This window comes from Equus quagga, chromosome 4, assembly GCF_021613505.1.
Source record: "Equus quagga isolate Etosha38 chromosome 4, UCLA_HA_Equagga_1.0, whole genome shotgun sequence".
Taxonomy (NCBI): domain Eukaryota; kingdom Metazoa; phylum Chordata; class Mammalia; order Perissodactyla; family Equidae; genus Equus; species Equus quagga.
Window position 1 is genome coordinate 137,463,562 of NC_060270.1, and position 21,883 is coordinate 137,485,444.

At 39.9% G+C, this 21,883-nt stretch overlaps 1 protein-coding gene across 3 annotated transcripts in view; it reads right to left on the reverse strand.

Annotated features, from left to right (window-relative positions):
- ICA1L (islet cell autoantigen 1 like) overlaps nucleotides 1-19,290 on the reverse strand; it is a 64,627-nt gene extending 45,337 nt beyond the window's left edge. For 2 of the 3 annotated variants that reach the window (XM_046657884.1, XM_046657886.1), the window contains exons 1-2: nucleotides 18,816-19,290; nucleotides 18,418-18,541 (exon numbers count right to left, since the gene is read on the reverse strand). The gene's annotated coding sequence lies outside the window, so the exon portion shown is untranslated. Of the gene's footprint in view, nucleotides 1-10,427; nucleotides 10,541-18,417; nucleotides 18,542-18,815 lie in introns of those variants that run through there. The other variant, XM_046657885.1, reaches the window with a different exon arrangement.
- Between the last annotated feature and the right edge of the window lie 2,593 nt (nucleotides 19,291-21,883).

The window sequence follows — 21,883 nt, forward strand, 5'->3', positions numbered from 1 at the left end:
GGCGGGCAGGAGCTCAGGAGTGCGGCAGCATGACAAACGGCGTGAACGAAGGGGACAGAGTGAAAATGACGAGCTACTGAGTGTGATAAATGCCAACTTCCTCCTCACTGCAAACCACCCCAAGTCATAAACCACAAAAACCATACCAACTCTATGTTAGTTGGGATCCACCTAAAACAAAATGACACAGAAGGAATTATGGGTTAGGATATACCAGGTAAATATAGACAAAATGAAAGCAAGGATAGCCTGTTAATCTCAGACAAAGTAGGTTTAAATCAAAACCATTAAATAGAACAAAGATAACACGTAAAGTCCACGGGCGGTCACTCTTCCAGATATCCTCTGGACATCCCCCTCTGGACATCCCCTGCTGGACATCCTCCTCGATTCCCGGGCAGCATAGATCAGTCACCATGTAACTGCAGAACCTCTCATATGCTATGCTGGATAACTTGGCTTAATTTGGGACAGAAAATAGAGAGGGAATTCAATCTTGGGACAAAGGGGGACAGGATTTGATATAAGCATTATACTGTTGACAAATAAAAAGTCAGGGGGGAAAACTGGCACTTTATGTTTCCCCTCCAATTTCTCTCTGCTTTGGTTGCTCTTCACTGCTTCAATGATTTTTTTCCCCTCAGACTGTTATCAACATGAGGGTCATCCAATTGTAGGACAACCTGCTGACCTCTTCTACTAAGTTGACTGCAGGCCCAGGCTCAGTTAAGAGAACAAAATTCTAGGGAGTATCAGAAGATAACATCTCCTCCCCACTTTGACTCTCATGCTGATGTAGCTCAGACAGTGTACTCCTGGCCTCTGTCTACTCCTCCTACCTCCTTCATGGGAGAGAAAGAGCAGCTTATCTGATTGGATGTGAGAGCAGTAAACTTGGTCCTCCCTTCCCTCTCTAGAAGCCTACAGAAAGCACACATGATCTGGCAAGGGGAGGACAGCGGCTGGCGGTAAATCTCAGGAGGGGGCATTTGCACATTTGTGGTTTTCTAACTGAGGGCGCTGCTGAAGCTGCCTGCCAGTGGGGGTGGGTTGAACAGAAGCCAAGTCTTACTGGCTTGAGATATCAGATGACAGACTTCCAGGTTGGAGAACTATCAGAAAGTTAGGAAGGATAATGTGTAAGAGAGGGAGCCAAAGAAGAGGTGATCCCCAAAATCAGTATACCAAGTCCTCCCAAGACCCGTGCTGATCACTAAACTAACCATTAGGTGAGGGAGGGGACCCCAGGGGTCCTGGCAGAAAATCATCAGCTGGAAACTGAAGTAACTAACTAAGGATTTCAGCTGCTACCACTACAGAGGAGACAGAGTCTGGAGTTTGAGTTCAGCCAAGATAACTGCCTTCTAGAATAAAAATTATTCTTTTCAGAGAAGCAGAACAGCATCCCAGAGCCTCTAAAATCCATCGTTTAAAATGCCAAGTATCCAATCAAAAAACACTAGACACGCAAAGACAAAGGAAAACGTGACCCATACTCCGTAAAAAAAAAGCAGCCAATAAAAACAGATTCCCAAGATTTCCCAGATAATGCAATTATGAGACAAGCACTTTAAAGCAGCTGCTATGAACATGTACCAAGACAAAGTAGGGTCTGTACACAATAGGTGAACAGAAAGAAAATGTTGAAAGAAAACAAGGGAAAGTCTCCAGTTGCAAAGTTCAATAACTGCAATTAAACCCTGACTGGATGGGCTTAAGAACAAACAGAAGATGGGAGACATAAGAAGTGAAGGTGAAGATAAATCAATAAAAATCACCTAATCTGAAGAACCGAGAGGGAAAAAGACCCAGAAGGACAGAAGAGGTAGAATGGGACAGAAAAATATTTGAATAAAACATCCCAAATTTTATAAATGACTTTAACTTATAGATCGATAAGTACAAGTAAAATCACAAACAGGCACATCATAGACACACTGCTTAAATCCAAAGATAAACAGAAAATCTATCTTGAAAGCAGAGAAAAAGGGCATATGACATACACGGGAACAAAAGTACAAATGACAGGTAAGATCTCAACAAAAACAACAAAAACCAGACTACAATGGAAGGACATATTTAAGGTGTTGAACAAAAGAAAAAAGAAAGATCAACCCATAATTCTGTATCTATCAAAACTGTCCTTTAAAAATGAAATCAAAATAAAGACATTTTCAGCTAAAGAACTGAGAGAATTCACAGCCAGGGGACTTTTAGAAACGCTGACAAGTTCTTCAGGCTGAAGGGAAATTAAAACAGTAATTTGGATCTAGAGGAAAGAATGAAGATGATCGAAATTGGTAAATGTCAGGGTAAATACAAGATTATTTTTTATTTCTTAATTTCTTTAAAAGGTATAGTTTAACATATGCAGGCAACAATAAAATGATAGCTCAGTTATCAATATTCTGCCATTTTTGTATGATTTGTACCTTCGCCTGTTCCCAACCACCTCACTCCATCATCGTCATCATCATCATCAGGTTCTTTTTGGTAAAATGTACCTACGTTGAAGCATACACCGTTTAGCTGTATGCTTTTGCAAATGGATATTATGGTATAGGGCATCTCCAGCTCCCAAGAAAGTTCCCTGTATTTCTTTCCAGACAATGCCTAGCCTACCAGAAGTAATAACTGTTTTGATTTTTTTCACCTTAGTTTTTCCTTCTCTAGTTAGTTCTTTTTTATTGCTCAATAGTAATCCACTGTATGAATGTAACAGTATGTTTTCATTTTTGACTATAGTAAATAAAGCTACTATGAAGATGCCTATGCAAGTCTTTTCATGGACACATTTTCATTTCTCTTGGATAAAGATCTAGAAATGGATTTTCTCTGTCACAGGATTGGTGCGTCCTTAACAAGAAATTGCCATTTTTACATTCCCATTAGCAGTGTATGACAGTTCTAATTGCTCCATATCCTCACTAACATTTCACTTTGACAGTCTTTTTAGTTTCATCCATTCTAGAGACTGTGTAGTGGTATTTCCTCATGGCTTTAATGTGTATTTTTCTGATGACTGATGATGATGAGCACTTCTTCATGTACTCATTGGTCATTTTTATATGTTCCATTGTTTAGTGTTTGTAAGTCTTTTGCCCATTTTTAAATTGGGTTGTTTGTCTTTTTTACTATTGAGTTGTAGAGTTCTGGGGTTTAGATTGGATGGCACTGAATCTAAATATTAAGTTGTGCAGGACTGGCATCTTAATATTGAGTCTTTCAATCCACGAACACAGCATGTATCTCCATTTATTTAGGTATTCTTTCATTTCTCTCAGCAGTGTTCTGGAGTTTTTAATATAGAGGTATTGCACATCTTTTGTTTAATTCATTCCTAAGTATTTTATGTTTATTGATGCTACTATAAATAGCACACCTCCCAGTCTCACCAAAAGCCTTCACATCTGTATATTTTACTACACCAAATTCCACGCTTTTGTTTTATTTCTCAATGTTCTCACCATTACATGAGATATTTGGGTCTCTGAGGGGACCCAATAAATGGCATCACTTTTAGAAAACAAATAATATAAACTGTAGCAGCTGAAAGCCAAAATACCATTTTTTGTTACTAACAATGGCAAAATTTGTGGATATAGTTTAGTGTCAGAGCTAAATGGTCCTCCTAACTGAGCATTAGGACTAAACAAATTTTTCAACTGGTCAGAAGTAATTGGATCATGGCAAGTTTCCTCAGATGGGAAGTGGAAGAAGAAAGCTCACCATTATTTTTTGTTTTTGAATTCACACATTCTTTACTTGCAGCCCGCAAATGAATCACATAATTATCTTTCCTTTTATATGAACATTTCAATTGAGAACAAAACACACAGTGGGTGCAGGCAAAAATTCTGGATGTAACTTTTTTGCAAAACATGATATTTCCAGCCTATATTATGGCATCTGTGTTCACCAACACAAATCATAACTTGGCAGAATGTACTTGAACTCAAGTGCATTCACATAAGCAGATGAAGCTACAAGCATGAACAGGATGCTTTAAAAGCAGGATGTTTGGTGAATGGATGTGTTCAGTGTAATGTTGACATCTACATCCACTTCCACAGTGTCTTATACTGACATTTTAGGGCCCCCAATACAGTGATATCTGAAATAATGTTGATCTAATCAGGGAGTTGAAGGAACATTGCATGGGAAACACTTTCAATTTCTACCAACCTGCAGAAACTGAACTCCCAGAGGCCAGGGCCTACTTCTATACTGACAGCTCAGCACATCCGTCTCAGTCCCACTCACCATTCTGTCTTCTATTTTGTTTCTGGTTCATGTTTATCTTATTATCTAGCCAAGGTATAACATTTTGGGGTTTGTTTTTTTATTTGTGACTACTACGAATTTGGAGCAAACCTTACCATATCATCTTAACTAGAAATCTTTTACTTCTAGTAAAAATTATTTTTTTTCACTTGAACACAGTCACTACATAGAACACTTTATTCATTTACGCACTAGACAATATTTGAATTTTTTAGCTATCTCCCAGATTTGGAGTACAAATCTTAAAACAGATCAATATTATCTTTAGAGGTAGTTTTGTTCTCACTTCTCTTATAACATCTCATTACTGTGACATCACTAAAAAGCAAGCAAATCAGACTGATGGTAATGTGCAAACTGAAGCACTGAAATCCCCTTGAGAAAAACAATCTGTGATTGATGTGATTAAGAAAATGCAGCAGACAAGTTTGCTGTTTAATATTAATATAGTGTTCCTGGTTATTGTGGCTCCCAAGCCATGAATTTTCTTACAAACACAATCAACGTTTCATCAAAGAATCAGTGTGTTAATGACTCAACTTTGGGGGGGAAACTGATAGGAAACACTGCAAAATGTCACCAAAGTTTTCTTTGCAGTGGGGTAACAGGTGACAGTTTCTGTGGTTTCCAAATTTACTACAATTAACATGTACAACTAGCTTTTATATAACTCATTATTGTGAAAAATACTTAACAAACTCAGTTATAATTTTTAGTTTTCTCTTTTATATTCTATTAACATTTATTATTTTACAGGCACAATTCAGTTCCAGACCACCACAATAAAGCAAATTTTGCAACAAAGCAAGTCACACGAATTTTTTGGTTTCCCAGTGCATATAAAAGTATGTTTACACGTTACTGTAGTCTATTAAGTGTGCAACAGCATTATGTCTAAAAAAAAGTGTATCTACTTTAATTAAAAATGCTTTGTTGCTGGGGGCCGGCCCCGTGGCCGAGTGGTTAAGTTCATGCACTCCACTTCGGCGGCCAAGGGTTTCACTGGTTTGGATCCTGGGCGCGGACATGGCACCGCTCATCAAGCCATGCTGAGGCAGCGTCCCCCATGCCACAACTAGAAGGACCCACAACTAAAATATATAACTATGTACTGGGGGATTTGGAGAGAAAGAGCAGAAAAAACAAAAAAGAAGATTGGCAACAGTTGTTAGCTCAGATGCCAATCTTTAAAAAAAAAAGCTTTATTGCTAAAAATCGCTAACCATCATTGTGCCTTCAGCGAGTCATAATCATTTTGCTGGTGGAGGGTCTTGCCTCGATGTTGGTGGCTGCTGACTGATTAGGGTGGTGTTTGCTGAAGGCTGCAGTGGCTGTGGCAATTTCTTAATATAAGACAACAGTGAGTTTGCCATATCAATTGACTCTTCCTTTCACAGACGATTTCTCTGTAGCCTGCGATGCTGTCTGACAGCTTTTTACCCACAGTAGAGCTTCTCTCAAAATTGGGAGTCAGTCCTCTCAAACCCTGCCGCTGCTTTTTCAACTAAGTTTATGCAACATTCTAAATCCTTTGCTGTCATTTCAACAATATTCACAGCATCTTCACCAGGAGTAGATTCCATCTCAAGAAACCACTTTCTTTGCTCACCCATAAGAAGCATGAGATTGCAGCAATTCAGTCACATCTTCAGCCTCCACTTCTAGTTCTTTCCACCACATCTGCACTTACTTCCTCCACTGAAGCCATGAACCCCTCAAAGTCATCCATGAGGGCTGGAATCAGCTTCTTCCAAACTCCTGTTAATGTTGAAATTGTGACCTCTTTCCATGAATTACAAATGCTCTTAATGGCATCTAGAATGGTGAATATTTTCCAGAAGATTTTAATTTACTTTGTCCAGATCCACCAGAGAAATCACTATTTATGGCAGCTATAGGCTTATGAAATGTACTTCCTAAATTATAAGAATTGAAGTTGAAATTACTCCTTGATCCATCCATGCAGAATGGATGCTGTGTTAGCAGGCAGGAAAACATTAGTCTCATTGTACAACTCCATCAGAGCTCCTGGGTGACTAGGTGCATTGTCAATGAGCAGTAATATTTTGAAAGGAATCTTTTTCTCTGAACAATAGGTCTCAACAGTGGGCTTAAACTATTCTGGAAACCATGCTGTAAACAGGTGTGCTGTCATCCAGGCTTTGTAGTTCCATTTGTAGAGCACAGGCAGAGTAGGTTTAGCATGACTCTTAAGGGCCCTAGGATTTTCAGAATGGTAAATGAGCAGTGGCTTCAGCTTAAAGTCACCAGCTGCATTAGCCCTTAATAAGAGAGTCAGCCTGTCCTTTGAAGCTTTGAAGCCAGGCACTGACTTCTCCTCTCTAGCTATGAAAGTCCTGTATGGCATCCTCTTCCAATATAAGGCTGTTTCATCTACACTGAAAATCTCTCGTTTAGTGTAGCCCCTTCATTGTTGATCTCAGCTAGATCTTCTGGATAATGTGCTGCAGCGTCTACGTCAGCACCTGCTGCGTCCTCTTGCACTTTTATGTTATGGACACAGCTTCTTTCCTTAAACCTCATGAACCAGCCTCTGCTGGCTTCAGACTCTTCTTCTGCAGCTTCCTCCCTTCTCTCAGCCTTCAGAGAATGGAGGAGAGTCAGGGCCTTGCTCTGGATTAGGCTTTGGCTTAAGGGAATGTTGTGGCTGGTTTGATCTTCTATCAACATCACTAAAACTTTGTCCATATCAGCAATAAGGCTGTTTACTTATCATTTGTGTGTTCACTGGAGTAGCACTTTTAACTTTCTTCAAGAAGTTTTGCTTTAGGGGCTGGCCTGGTGGCTCAGCAGTTAAGTTTGCATGTTCCACTTTGGTGGCCCGGGGTTTGCCACTTCAGATCCTGGGCACGGACCTACATACCACTTATCAAGCCATGCTGTGCCAGGTGTCCCACATATAAAATAGAGGAAGATGGGCACGGATGTTAGCTCAGGGCCAATCCTCCTCAGGAAAAAAAAAAAGAGGAGGATTGGCAGCAGATGTTAGCTTGGAGCTAATCTTCCTCAAAGAAAACTTTTGCTTTTCATTCACAACTTGGCTGACTGTTTGGCACAAGAGGCCTACCCTTCAGCCTATCTCAGCTTTCAACACGCCTTCCTCACTAAGCTTAATTATGTCTAGCTTTTGATTTAAAGTGAGAGACGTGTGACTCTGCCTTTCACTTGAACAGTTAGAGGCCACTGTAGCGTTATTTTGGCCTAATTTCAATATTGTTGTGTCTCAGGGAACAGGGAGGCCCGAGGGGAAGGAAAGAGATGGGGGAACAGCCAGTCAGTGGAGCAGTCAGAACACACACATTTATCACTTAAGTTCATTGTCTTCTATGGGTGCGTTTTGTGGTGCAAGAAAACAATTACAATAGTTACACCAAAGATCACTGACCACAGATCACCATAACAAATATAATGAAAAAGTTTGAAATATTGCGAGAATTACCAAAATATGACAGAGACAAGAAGTGAAAAAATGCTGTTAGCAAAATGGCACTGAAAGACTTGCTTGACTCAGGGTTGCCACAAACATTCAATTTGTAAAAAATGCAGTATCTGTGAAGCATGATAAAGCAAAGCGCAGTAACGAGGTGCGCCTGTACTTTATTTACTATTACTGCGCAACACTAGCACTCCCTTATTCAAAGGTTATTCATTCATGTATCATTAAATATATATTAAGTACTTACACTTCTATATAGCGATTTTACTTATCTGAAACCTACTAAAACAATGGTAGAGGATTAAACTGAAAAAAGTGATCTAGCAACTCATAAGTATAGAGAGAATAAATATAGCAACAAGAGCAGGTGAGAAACTTCAATAAATTTTGGAAGGCAACAGAAAAAGTAGTACCCTAAGCAACTAACAGGAATGCTAATGAGAAGTGAGTCAAGCACTCCGCAGAATGTCTGAAAGACTCAGCATCTGGAAGTAGAAGGAGAATTCACTGAAGTCTGTACACAGATGGCCGGACTCTGAAACCCCTCCTTAATCTGTGTCACTCAACGGGAGTTGAAGAAATTGAACTGGGAAAGCTCTGGACTGGGCACACCAACACAACAGAGGTCTTGGTCTCAAAACAAAATGACTCAGCGAAAGTCTATCGACTGAATCACTGAATGACAAGCTCTCTTCCTCTTCCTTGCTCACTATGGCAAAGCATTCTCTCTCTCTCACACACACACACACACACACACACACACACCTCTCCACTCTTCAGAAAAGACTGGAATATTCTTTTCTCTGGAAAAAATTAAAAGCTCCAGAAAAAAGGAATATGTCATTTGGACATTCTAAAAGGATGGATCTTTGCCTACTCACCCTAGAGTAAAACTCACAAGTGACAAGCTCACTCATACATACAAAGCTTCCAATTAACTTTGTTATAGTCTTACTCTTAAAAACAAATGCAGAGCCAAAGATTACCTCACACCTGAGGAAAGTCTTCTGACCTAAACCAACAAATAGGGAAAAGAAAGCAGCTGAGAGGAAACAAAGACAACACAGGGAGGAAAACCAAACCAAACATAACCCTCCAACAACATCCTCAGGGAGAAAGATGCTTCTTCCATGAAAGAAAGAACAGACTATCACTCAGAAAGAAATAACAAAAGAGTAAGAAAGAACCTTGGGGGAAAAAATAGGATACACAAAATTTTTAAAAATTTAATAGAAGGGTTGAAAAATACTTCAGAAAGTAGAAACATTAAAAAAGTAAGAAAATTAGAGACAGTCCAAGAAGTCCAATATTTGACTAAAGAGTACTCTAAAGATTGCCTAAGGGAGGAAATAATTGAAGACATTTTCCTATAACTGAAGGACACAGATTCTCCATACAAAAAGAGATGTATTCCAAAATGCATCATTGTGAACTTTCAGGAAACCAGGGATAAAAATGTCCTGAAAGTTTGAAGAGAGAAAAAGCAGATCACATACAAAGCACTGGGAGTCAGAAGAAGAGCAGATTGCTCAAAAGCAGCAGAGCAAGATGGAAGACCAAGTCCGGTCCAGAAGAGCAACGGAGGGCAGGCCCCCGATGACAGCTGCACAGAGCACGCAGCTCACACTCAAGCAGGAGGACGAAGGGCTCTGGAAAGGAGATTTCTAGGAAACATAACTGATAGGTTTGAACATGTTAGTCATAGCCATGTTGTAGAAACATTAGAGCAACTTGGGAAAAAGAAATCAATGGTAGTCAGAAAATTGGGTAAATAAAAAAACAAAACCATTATTAACTCCAATAAAAAATGAAGGGAAAGGATATTCAAAAAAGGAGGCATGGTTATAGGGCACTACTGACTAAGTTGTTTCAATACTTAATAGCCCCCAGTTGTGTAAACACTTACTTGATTCAATAAAAATCGTAACACAGCTATACTGGGGGAGAACAAGTGGGGACAGTGGTGGTGAAGGATAGCTAGTCCTCATCTACCACGTGGAAAGTAAGTAGATAATGCCTTCAACTAATAAATCAAAAAGCAGCATATAAACATGTGATTTAGAAGTACGGCGGGAAATCCCAGAGGAAACAGAAGGGTTGAAGGTAGGTGCTACTGGAGATTGGAACTGGGGCAGGAATGGGAGGACTGCTTTTACACATTATAATCATTTAATGTTTGACTTTTAAAGGTCACGTATGTGTACAACTTTAATAAAATAACAATTATGTTGAAAAATAAACCTGAATGTGAACCTTACTAATTAAAACAGAATGGTACCAGCACCAAAACAGATGGAGCAGTGGAACAAATGAAACAGAAAAACAAATTCACAGGGGCCGGCATGGTGGTTAAGTTTGCATGTTCCACTTTGGCGCCTAGCATTTGCCAGTTTGGATCCCAAGTGCAGACCCATGCACTGCTCATTGAGCCACACTGACGCAGGTGTCCCATATATAAAGCAGAGGAAGATGGGCACAGATGTTAGCTCAGCAACAATGTTCCTTAGCAAAAAGAGGAGGACTGATGGCGGATGTTAGCTCAGGGCTAATCTTCCTTAAAAAAAAAAAAATCCACAAAGAGACCAAAAAGTATAAAAGAATTTAGTATATGATCAACATATTAATTTCCTGTGGCTGCTGTAACAAATTCCCACAAACTTGGTGGCCCAAAACAACAGAAATTTACCCTCTCACAGCTCTGGGGCCGGACACCCGACATCAGGCGTTGGCAGGGCTGCCCTCTGGGGGCTCGAGGGGAGAACATCCCTGCCCTCTTCTGCTCCTGGCTGCGGGCAGCCCTCGGCGAGTGGCAGCTCCTGTCTCTGCCTCGTCTTCACTGGCTTCTCCTCTGAGTGTTTCATCTCCCTCTGCCTCTCTCTAAAATAAGGACACTTTGATGGCATTTAGGACCCTCCCAGGTAGTCCAGAATAATCTCATCTCAAGATTCTTAGCTCAATTACATTGGCAAAAACTTTACCGTATGAAGTAACATGCACAGACTGCAGGAGTTAGGATCTGTTCTCTTTGGGGTCACATTCAGTCCACTACAATCAACGCAGCATTTCAAATCACTGAGAAAGGGATATATTATTCAGTAAATATTGTTGAGACAATTAACCACCTATTTGAAAAAAGTGTTTGATTCTTAGATGGTTCAAAATTTAAATGTTAAAACCTTATAACAATACCATGTGAAAATACATGTGGGAGTTTTATAAACTTGGGGTCAGAAACCTTTCTAACATGATATCAGGCACAGAAATCATGTAGGACATCATAGAAAATTTAAATTTATATTTTAAAAAACGGGGCACAAACAAAATTTGAAAAGAAATAACTGGGTAAGGAAAGATATGAAGAAGAAAAAGTTAATATTTTTAAATTAAAGAACTCATAACTCAAGAGTGAAAAGACAAACTCACAAATTGAAAAACAAGGGCAAAACAAGAATAGGCAATTCACAAAAGAACTTCAGAAGTCCAGTGAATACTGTACACAAAAATGTTATTTAATCTCTTTTGTAACTAGAGAAACACAAATGAAAGAAAAATATGTTCATCTGTCAGGTGAGCAATGATCAAAAAGGTTAACAGCTTCTGGGAAAAAAGAGAGAATGAGTGCACGTTTGCATAATTCTTTTCCCTGACCAAAATATGACAAAAATCAGAGAAGGAAACTCCTGTGCAAGATGGCCACATCTCATGGGACTGATGCACTCACGACACAATGAATAAAGGTCAGACCAGTGAAGTCTGCATCACAGTTAAAGAGGATGGCCACATCTGACATGCTTCTCCTCTAATCTCTCGCTGATTGGGTCTAGGAAAAGTGGGTCCTGAAGGACAATACACATAATCAATCAGTAACTTGAAAACATGGGTCCTTCAAGGCACAGCAACCAGACGTATGCAAGAAGTAGACAGCATTCTACTTGGTGCCTATCTCCCTATCACAGGGTAGCAAAGAATACTACTGAAGAAGGGATCATGATGTGTAAGGTGGGGAATGCTTCTTTTCAACTCCTCTGGTTTCCATGAGGAGGCATTTTCCATAAATATCCCCAGCCTCTCGCCCCTTCTCCCTTAAGTGTGAAACCTGACTGGTGAGTTTACCGTTGGTTCACACTTCTTTGCTGGGTAGACCTAATTTATCAAAAGTCTTAAAATTAGGAAATTTGGTTTCTTTTTTAACCTCTTATCCATGACTTGTAACTTAATCAGTGTGAGGCAAAAGTCTTAGGTAAGTGTGTCTATTATGAAGACCCAAACTTTCCTTCGGGTGGGCTGGTCCAGGTCTGGACTGGGGCACGAAGAATAAGAACGCTGACAGCATATATACATCCTCCAATAGCTCTCTCAGTGGTCAGGTTGATATTTTTCTCTGTCTGCCTAGCTCCTCTGACTACGTTTGAATCGGTTCCAAACTCAGGAGGGAACACAAAGGCGAGAGGTATTATGTATTGGGCTCCCTAAAACCTATGGTAGCCTTGACATTTTTTATTTTCCCTGCCGAGAGGCAAGGCATGGCTGTAGAGAAACAGAAACAGCAAGCTGGTAGTCAGCCTTGCACAGCACACTAAGTAGACTAATCAGAGACATACCAGCATTGACTTGTCTCTGGAACCAACGATTAACACACACCATGGGAAACTGCTTAGAGAGAACATATGAGAACTGCCACGCAGCAGTCAGATAAAGAAGAGAGCTCACAACCATGTATCCAGTCTTCTATCTCAGCCTCTACAGCAGTTATTCTAAAGGCCGATGGGAGGGGGCTAGGAAGACTCCACGTAGGCCATTCTCCGGCAAAGAGTAGGCCAGACTAGAATCGCCCCTTTTAACAATAAAGAACATGCAAAATAAACGACATGAAAAAGTGGCACTGCAAGAAAAGAAGGAGGAACCACAATGTGAAAAGGAGAAAAAACACACACATTTGAAGAATTGCTCCATAAAATAGAAGCTTAAAGAAAAGCTTCTCTGCATGCAGATAAATAGAACATAACTCCATAAAACAGATTTTAAAAAGAGCTGAAGAAAGTAAAAGATATAAGAAAAAAGAAGAGGGAAAAACCCAGAGAATTTGAAACCACATTAGAAACAACTCAAGTAGAACAGATACTTCAGAAAACCAAGTTAGTAACATGGATGACAAGCCTGGGAAAATCACTCAGAATGAAGGGTACAGGATAAAGGTGGTTAGATTCAAACAAAGTGGTTGGGTAGAAGAAAGATGATAGATAGATTTGGAAGATAAACAATTGAGATCTAACATAAACAACACTCTTGGACAGAGAGAGACATATGGAACAGCCAAAATATTCAAGGATATAAAGCTGAAAATTGAAAGGGCTCATCATGTTCCAGGAAAAATGAACAGAGAAGGATCAAGACCAAGACATACTATGAAATGTTGCTGAATTTTAAGGATAAAGAAAGAATTCCATTAGCATCTAGACAGAAGAAACAGGGCCACCTGCAAATTAAATAATTTATGCTGGCCTCCGACATCTTCTCAGCAATGTTAGATAACAGATAAAAGTGAGTACTGTGTACAGTGCTGAGGGAAAAAGAACATGACATGGAATTTTCTGGAATATAATTTTAATGGATATATCACATTCCATTGTATGGATATAGTATAATTAATTTAACTGGTCTATTATTGATGAATATTTAGGTTATTTCCAGAATGTTATTATTTCCCACCATGCTGCAATGAATAAACATATATATATATTATTTAAAATACATGAAGTATACCTATGAGATAAATTCCTGGAAGTATGATGGCTGAATCAAAGGATATATGCATTTAAAAATTTTTTCATTTTGCTAAATTATCCCCCATAGAGATTGTACCAATTTTTATGCCCACCAATAATGTAGGAAAGGACTTATTCACCACAATTCACTAACACATTGTGTTATTAAATTTTCTGATCTTTGCCAGCCTTATAGATAAAAAATCATTTTTCAGTAAAGTAATAATTTGCAATTATATTACCATATTTCATCAAATTGAAGATATCATCATTTGAAAGGTGACCATCATTATATGTACTTCTATATAAGAAAAAGAACTACAGGGGCCGGCCTGGTAGCACAGTGATTAAGTTTGGGTGCTCCACTTTGATAGCCTGGGGTTCACAGTTTTGGATCCTAGGTGTGGACCTACACACGGCTCATTAAACCACGCTATGCTGGTGTCCCATATACAAAATAGAGGAAGACTGGCACAGATGTTAGCTCAGGGCCAATCTTCCTCAAGCAGAAAGGGGGAAGATTGGCAACAGATACTAGCTCAGGGCCAATCTGCTGCACAAAAAAAGAAAAAGAGCTACAAACTAAACTATGCTTTCAAATAACCAATTGTCAGATACATAAAAAGTTCAGATTTCAAAAATGATGTCAGAGATGTGAAAATATGAACAAGTGCTTCTTAGGATCAATGAAATATGTCATTTAGTAAGGCTGAGTGTCTATAAAGGTTTTTTAGATATGCAAGAATCAGGAATACACAGCCCACAAATCCCTCCTAAAACAAACAAAACAAAAATTATTTGAAGCCACAATCCATATGACTAAAATATATTTAAAATCAAGAATTTATAAAATCAAGAAATTATGAAAAGGATTAACAATGAGCACTTAATTCAGTTAAATCTAACTAATTACAACAAACAAAACAGAATTGACTTGTTTTAACTGTTAAAATAATTGGTACATAATGTAAAAATAAGAAAAATTTGATGAAAACCACCTGGGACAAAAAATTCCAGAATGTGTCATTAAAACTTTAGTAAGAAGAAAAGTATGATATATTCTTCATCCTTCATGATAAAAAGGCATTTAATGAAATTTAACATCCATTCTTGATATTTTAAAAAGAAATCTTTCAATAAAACAGATAGGGGCTGGCCTGGTGACGCAGTGGTTAAGTGTGCACGTTCTGCTTCAGCGGCCCAGGGTTCCCTGGTTCGGATCCAGGGTGCGGACATGGCACCACTTGACAAGCCATGCTGTGGCAGGCGTCCCACATTTAAGTAGAGGAAGATGGGCACAGATGTTAGTTCAGGGCCAGTCTTCCTCAGCAAAAAGAGGAGGATTGGCAACAGTTAGCTCAGGGCTAATCTTCCTCAAAAAATAAAAAAGAAAACAGCTATATGGCTTCTACCTTAATGGGAGGCGCACAGACACACAAATGCCACCATAATGCTTAATGGTAAAACACCAAGAGCATTCCCATTAAAGCAAGGAACAACACCAAGGAAGTCCACCATTATTCTATTATTTAGCATTGTTCTAGAACTGCTAAGTGACACAGTGGGACTAAAAAAAGAAATGAGGGAGTAATATCAAAATGCAGGAGGCTAAAGTATCATTTTACACATGATGTGATAGCATACTTGGAACACATAAGACAAGTCACTGAGAAATTATTAGAAGAAGCAATAAGGTCTTTTAAGAAGGTAGCTGGTTATAAAATTAATATACAAAATCGAGCAGTTTTCCTATTGATTTCCAAAAAATAAACAGAAAATATAATGCAAGAAAAAATTCATCCCAATTAAAATTCCTAGGAATAAATTCCACATCAAGTAACTAACAAGAAGAAAACTAAAACACTACTAAAATAGAAAACTTCAAAAAGAAAAGCCATGCCCTGTTCTTGGATAGGAAGAGTGAACAAAGTAAAGCAGTCATTGTCTCTAATCAATGCATTCAGTGGAATCTAAATCCCTACCAAGACACTGTTTGCAGCTCTGCTAAAAAAGACAGACTGAGTCTGAAACTCGTTGGGAAAACAAATCTAAGAATAACCGGGAAAAAATCTAGAAAGTAAGAGTAATGAGAGATTTTTAAGCAATACTAATTAAATCCGTATTGTACTGATCTTCCATTCCCACTTTAGAAAGTTGCAAGAGAACACTCCCATTCTAACGATGAGAATAAGCTGGAGAACCCACAAAATTATGCGTTTTCTTAAAGCCCATCAGAGAGCTGAGGGTGCAAAAACCTACTGAACAGAAATCCAGAAGGTGACTAGCCCTACCTAGGACTCAACAGCCCCAGCTGCTTTCCACTTTGGCAGAAGAGCAGGAAGAGGAGTGAGCTGCTCAACAAAACAACGGAGGCCAAAAGACAAGGGACCTACATCTCTGAGTCTTTTTTTTTTAAAGATGCACCTGAGCTAACAACTGTTGCCAATCTTCCTCTTTTTTTTTCCCTTCTTCTTCTCCCCAAAACCCTCCAGTGCACTGTTGTATATTCTAGTTGTGAGTGCCTCTAGTTGTGGCATGTGGGACACCGTCTCAGCGTGGCCTGATGAGCAGTGCCATGTCCATGCCTGGGATCCGAACCGGCAAAACACTGGGCTGCTGAAACTGAGTGGGTGAACTTAACCACTTGGCCACGGAGCCAGGCCCCATCTTTGAGTCTTGAAAAAAAAGTTAGCTAAGAATTCTATATCCAATAAAAATATCCTTCAAAAATGAAAACAAAATAAAATTTCACAGTTAAAAGCTGAAAGAATTTTTCCCAAGCAGGTCTAGACATTCATTCTTTAGGGTGAAGGGAAATGATAACAGATGGAAACTCAGTTCTATAGGAAGCAAGAGAGAAATCCAAAAGGGTAAATATATTGATAAATACAAAGGAATTTTTAAAAATTACATATTCACATGCATCTTTAAATTTCACTAAAAGATTGGTTCTCTAAATTAAAAATAATAAAAATATAGAGCATATGCAGAAGTAAAATACATGACAACAGTACAAAGATGAGAGGACGGTAAGTGAAGCATAAATTATAACATTCTTACATTGTCCATGAAGTACTAGAATGTATTTGAAAATAGGCTGTGATAAATTCAAGATGCATATTGTAATCTCCAGCACAACCAATAAAAAGATAACACAAAGAGGCAAAACTAAAAAGTCACGAGAGGAGGAAAAAATAGAATATTTTTTTAAAAACTCAATTCACCCAAAAGAAGGCAGGAAAGAGGACCAAAGAGTAAGTGGGAAAATAGAAAAAGGACACCAATATGCTAATACAAACCCAGAAAAAATTACAAAAATATAAATGGACTATATAACATCATTAAAAGGCAGAAACTGAAAGACTGGATAAACAAGTGCAACCCAATCATATGTAGTTTATAAGAAACACACTTCAAACATAAATACACACGTGAGTTAAAAGGAAAAGAACAGAAAAAGATCTAAGGCAAACAGTAAGCTTATATGAATGTCAGACAAAACAGGTTTCCAAGTAAAAAGGATATTCAGGGATAAGATGGACATTTCATAATAATAAAAGGTTCAATTTATCAATAAGACATACCAATCCTAAATGTGTATGTGACTAACAACAAAGCCAACAAAGCCACCAAACAAAAAAAAAATGACAGAACTAAAGGGAGAAATAGACAAATCTACAATCATAATTAGAGATTTAATACTCCTTCCAGAGCAACCGACAGGATAAGGAGACAGAAAAAGTGAGGATGTAAAATGCTTCACAACCAACTTGACCTAATTGACACTTATAGAGCACTCCACTCACCACCAGCCAAGTACACATTTTCCCCCAAAGGTAATTGGAACATTCACCCAGATAGACCATAGGCTGGGCAGAAAAAACAACACAAGCAAAAAACAATAAATTTAAAGGTCTTGAAATAATAAAGGGTGTGTTCTTTCACAACATCACAAATTTATAAATCAATAGCAACAGAAATTTCCAAATATTTGGAAATAACACATCTCAATAAATAATGAATCAGCAAAATCTTAAAATAATTTTCACTAAATGATAAAACAAAGAAAAAGACACAAAAAGAAATTTTAAAAATCTAAAAACTGTCATTTGCAAACAAGTCAACAGTGGCAAAACAGTACTACTACTAATGATAACAATGATAATAACGGGTTACATAGAGGGCGACTAACTTTTAACAGTGAATATTGGACCCAAGCAGAAGTTCGAAACGTTTACCTTCAGAAAAAAGGAAAAACCTAAGGGATGAATGAAAAACAGACAAAATGGAAAAAAGGAATAAAGATATTATTAAACAACAAAAGCCAGTTCACTTGGGGAAATTTTCCCAGTTACAGGCATCTTTAAAAGTCACACACCCCATCTGTTAACAAATATAAAAAGAATAAAATTTTAAAGAAGGCACAGTGAGTACTGAAAAAGGTAAACTATAAAAGCAAAAATTTTACATATAGGCTGTATCACAGAATGAATTTACAAGGTTGGACAGCATAGTAGATCAAAACAATATACTAGGTTTTATGTATGATATTTAATATTTTGATATTTGATCCCAGTTCAGTCACTGGTATAGTTTTTCTTTATTAATAAATATTTCTAATAAAAATATAGCTTCCCAGATTTTTCATCAGTCTCATGTTTGCATTTTTTGCACTTGGACGGGCTGATTTCTGAACACCCATATAACTCTAAAATTATAATTTTTGTCTGGCAATTATAACCACTAGCAATTAAAACAATGTCTTGCACACAACTGTTTTAATGGCTAGAGGTACATCATTTTACACGATTGAATAAACACAGAAATTTCAAGGAATACTGGGTAGGTTAGGCACAGACAACAAATATAAAAAGGTTACAAACTTTGGTCATATAAAAAATATATACATACCGTTAGATGTTTATTTGGCCAAAAAACGTATCATGAACTCTTACTAAAGGAGGAGGCACCTGTGGCTACTCCATAAATATTGATGTGAAGATGATTAAAGGAATATCGGCTTACAGTGCGTTGCCTGTGTCAGAATCAAATTAACCAACACTCAAAATACTTAGAGAAAACCCAAAACCACGGATAAACGTTATCTTCCCAACAAGCTATGTGACAGTGACCCATAGTTTATAACAGCTTCTATGCTCTGTGCATCAAGATCATCTATTACATGGACAACAGTCCCACCCCCTCTACCGGCAAACCCACGGCATGGCGGGTTGGTTGCTAGGACGGATTTTTCCCCTCTCCATCTTTCCCAGAGCATCAGGTATCTGACAGTGACATCATTTGGGCACCTGACCAGATGATCCGCGTTTCCACAAGCCGGATCCGTGCGTGGGGCTGGGTTCAAGGCCTCAGGGTTTGTACTTGGAACCCCTCGGGAGCTCGTGCCTTCCGCAGTTCGCCTTAAACCGCACATTTACTTAGGTTTTGCTTTTACCAATCGCTGGCCACTTAGTTTCGAAAGACATTCCCATGACAAAATAATGACATAAAAATGAGCACGACATAAAAAGAGGTCAGCAGGAAAGCACCTAAAGGCTGTGAGCATCTGCCTCTAACGGAAGCGCCCGCCGCCTTCGAAGGAAAGCCCCGCAGCCAGCCTCGGGCCGCCGCGCACGTTGGCCCCGGGGGCCGTGGGTGGGGCGCCCTCGGCGCCGAGAGCGCCCGGCCGCGCCAAAGCCACCGCTGCCCGTTCCGCCCGCAGACAGGCAGGGGCTCGGCCCAGCACCTCCTCCACGAGGCGGCCGGCCGGGCCACGAGACGCCGCCTGCGCGCGTGCAGCGCCTCCCGCCGCGCCTCCGCCTGCGCCTGCGCCTCCGCCTCGGGGCGTCGCCATGGGAACCGCGGGCTCGGCCTCGGGCGGGAGGGCCAGAGGGCGCGGCCGCCGCCAGGGAGGGAGGGCCGGCGCCGCAGACGCTCACCGCGCCCCCGGGCCGCCGCGCCGCTGCTCCGCCGCCTGGGTCGCGCTCGGCCGCGCAGAGGGCCGTCTGCCACCGCCGCCCGCGAGCCCGCGCCCCGCCGCCCCGGTGCGGGGAGTGTCGGCTCCGGGGGCGGGGGCGGGGGCGGGGGTTGAAACCCGGCGCCTGGCACCTGGGCCCGGCCGCCGCGCTCACTCCCCGCAGGCTCCCGCCTGCCCCCGGGGGCGGCCTCTCTGTCCCCCCTTTCCCTTTCCCGGGCGCCTCCGTACCTCATCAAGGGAAAGGAAGACACCACGGCGGTCCGCACACCGGTGTAAGGAACCGAGTTGAGACCTCCGGGGCGTGGGCAAGTGGGAAGGATGCTCGGCTTCCTTCTCTGAGCCCCGCGCCCGTGGCCCGGGTCCTCCCGCCTCCTCCGAGCCCCTGCACCTGCCGGGCCCTCGGGGCCACCCCTGCGAAGCTGCTAGAGGCTTCTGAGCCCCGGTCATTCCTGAGTCCTCGGGGGCTTCTCCTGCCAGTGCCGGCACGCGGTGAATGCTCGCGCGCTGTGGTTAACTCTTACTGTAAAGGTTTAAAGAGGATTAAGTTAACAACTGTTAAAAACTCACCTCAGAGGCACATGCACATAGGATAATTTGTTGTCATAAATGAGCCTTCGAGAGTCAGAGGTAAAATTTGAACCTAAAAACCTCAAGGAAAAAATAGAAGGCAAAAGAAAAACTATATTTCTGGTGGAAGATAAATTCAAATTGCTTTCTTTTTAAAGGTGATTCAAAAATATTATCAGCTTTCCTAAAACTTTACTAAATACGAATTAAAACTGTGACATATAGGCTAGAAAGGAAAAAAGCTTACACCTGAGGTGATAACTAAAGGCTGTAAGATCATAAAAGACACAAAGATGGGGTGAGATTCTAGATTATAAACAAAATTCTTACCTTGAAAACCTGAAAAAAAGTAGTTTTAGAATAGGAAAAAGGGTAGCCTATTTATACTACAGAGATAAGTTGGACTGAAAATATTAAGACGTCTTTGACCAGGGAGTCTTACCCTGAGATATATGGGCTTTTGAGGAATGGATGAATACCTAAGATAATATGCAAAATTTTGGTATGGTGGTTTTTTTGTTTGTTTGTTAGGAAAGAATGCACAGCTTTCCTCAGATTCTCAAGGTCCAGATCCTTAAAAGGGCAAGAATTAGCATTTGGCAAGTCTGATGATTGCTGTACTTGCTCACATCTTTCCTGACTCACTCATGCTCAGTTTGGCGTCCCCACTAACGGCATGCCTCTACTCTCCCTCAACTCTACTGTACCGTAATCATTTGCCTGCTTGTCTTCCCCAGTAGATGCTGAGCTCCTCCGGAGTGAAAACCTTATGCATTTCCATAGTCTTCTCTCTTAGCACAGTCCCTAATACATACTAGATTCTGAAGGTTTGTTCAATCAATAAATGAATAGAAGCAAAGATAGCTAATTGATGACTGAAGGATACAGTATAAACTATCTAACAAGAACTGAACACCTTTCTCCCCAGAGAATAACTCATTCTAATATGGTAAGCAAAATGACTTTCAAAATGTTACCACGCACCATCGTAAGTTTCTTGGGATATTTTACAAAATGCTTGGTCAACATTTAACTCAAGAGGATATTAGACTAATAGCTTCTTCAACTCAACCTGAAGCAGAGAAAGGCCCTCCAAGGAACACACCAGTAAGTCAGAGTAGTGACTCTGCACCAGGCCTATGGGTTTTGTTCACTTAATTGGGGAAAATTACCAAAAGATACACAGTGTCTCCACCATAAAATGTAGCATTTACACATAATCACTTTTTCTTCACAGGTCACTTAGAAAAGCGTACAAGTCGGGGCACAGTATCGGAATGGTTTCAGCAAACGAGGTAGCGATACCGACATTCCTCCTGGGCAGGAATCGGGTCTGCTTTACTCATGCTATTCAATGTTTGTGGAATAAATTAATAATCTTCCTTTAGCTGTAGGACTGATAAGGAAATATTTAAATGGCTTGTACTAGTCCCTTAACAAATGAGGCAGCTGCAGTAGTTAAAATTTAGTGTTTCATAAAAAACCTCGTTTAGAAAATGAAAGGATTTAACACCATTAAAATGCTTTTATATGGGAAGATTTAATTTCACTTAAAAGTACAAACACTTATAGAACTGTTATTTAATTTCCTATCAACATATTAAGATTTTTCCTAGTATAAAGTGTTTTCCTCCGTGGTAGGATTCTACAAGCTAACTAGAAAAGAAGACCATTAGATGACTTGGAATGTGGGGCCCCACAAATCTGGGATCCCAACCTTGAGTCCTAATTTCCTTAGAGGACAGTGAGCTTTACTTTTATTTTTGCACTATCAAGCAAACCTCTGGTTAATCTCCCGAATAAAACCTCAATTGATATTAGAAAACATGTTAA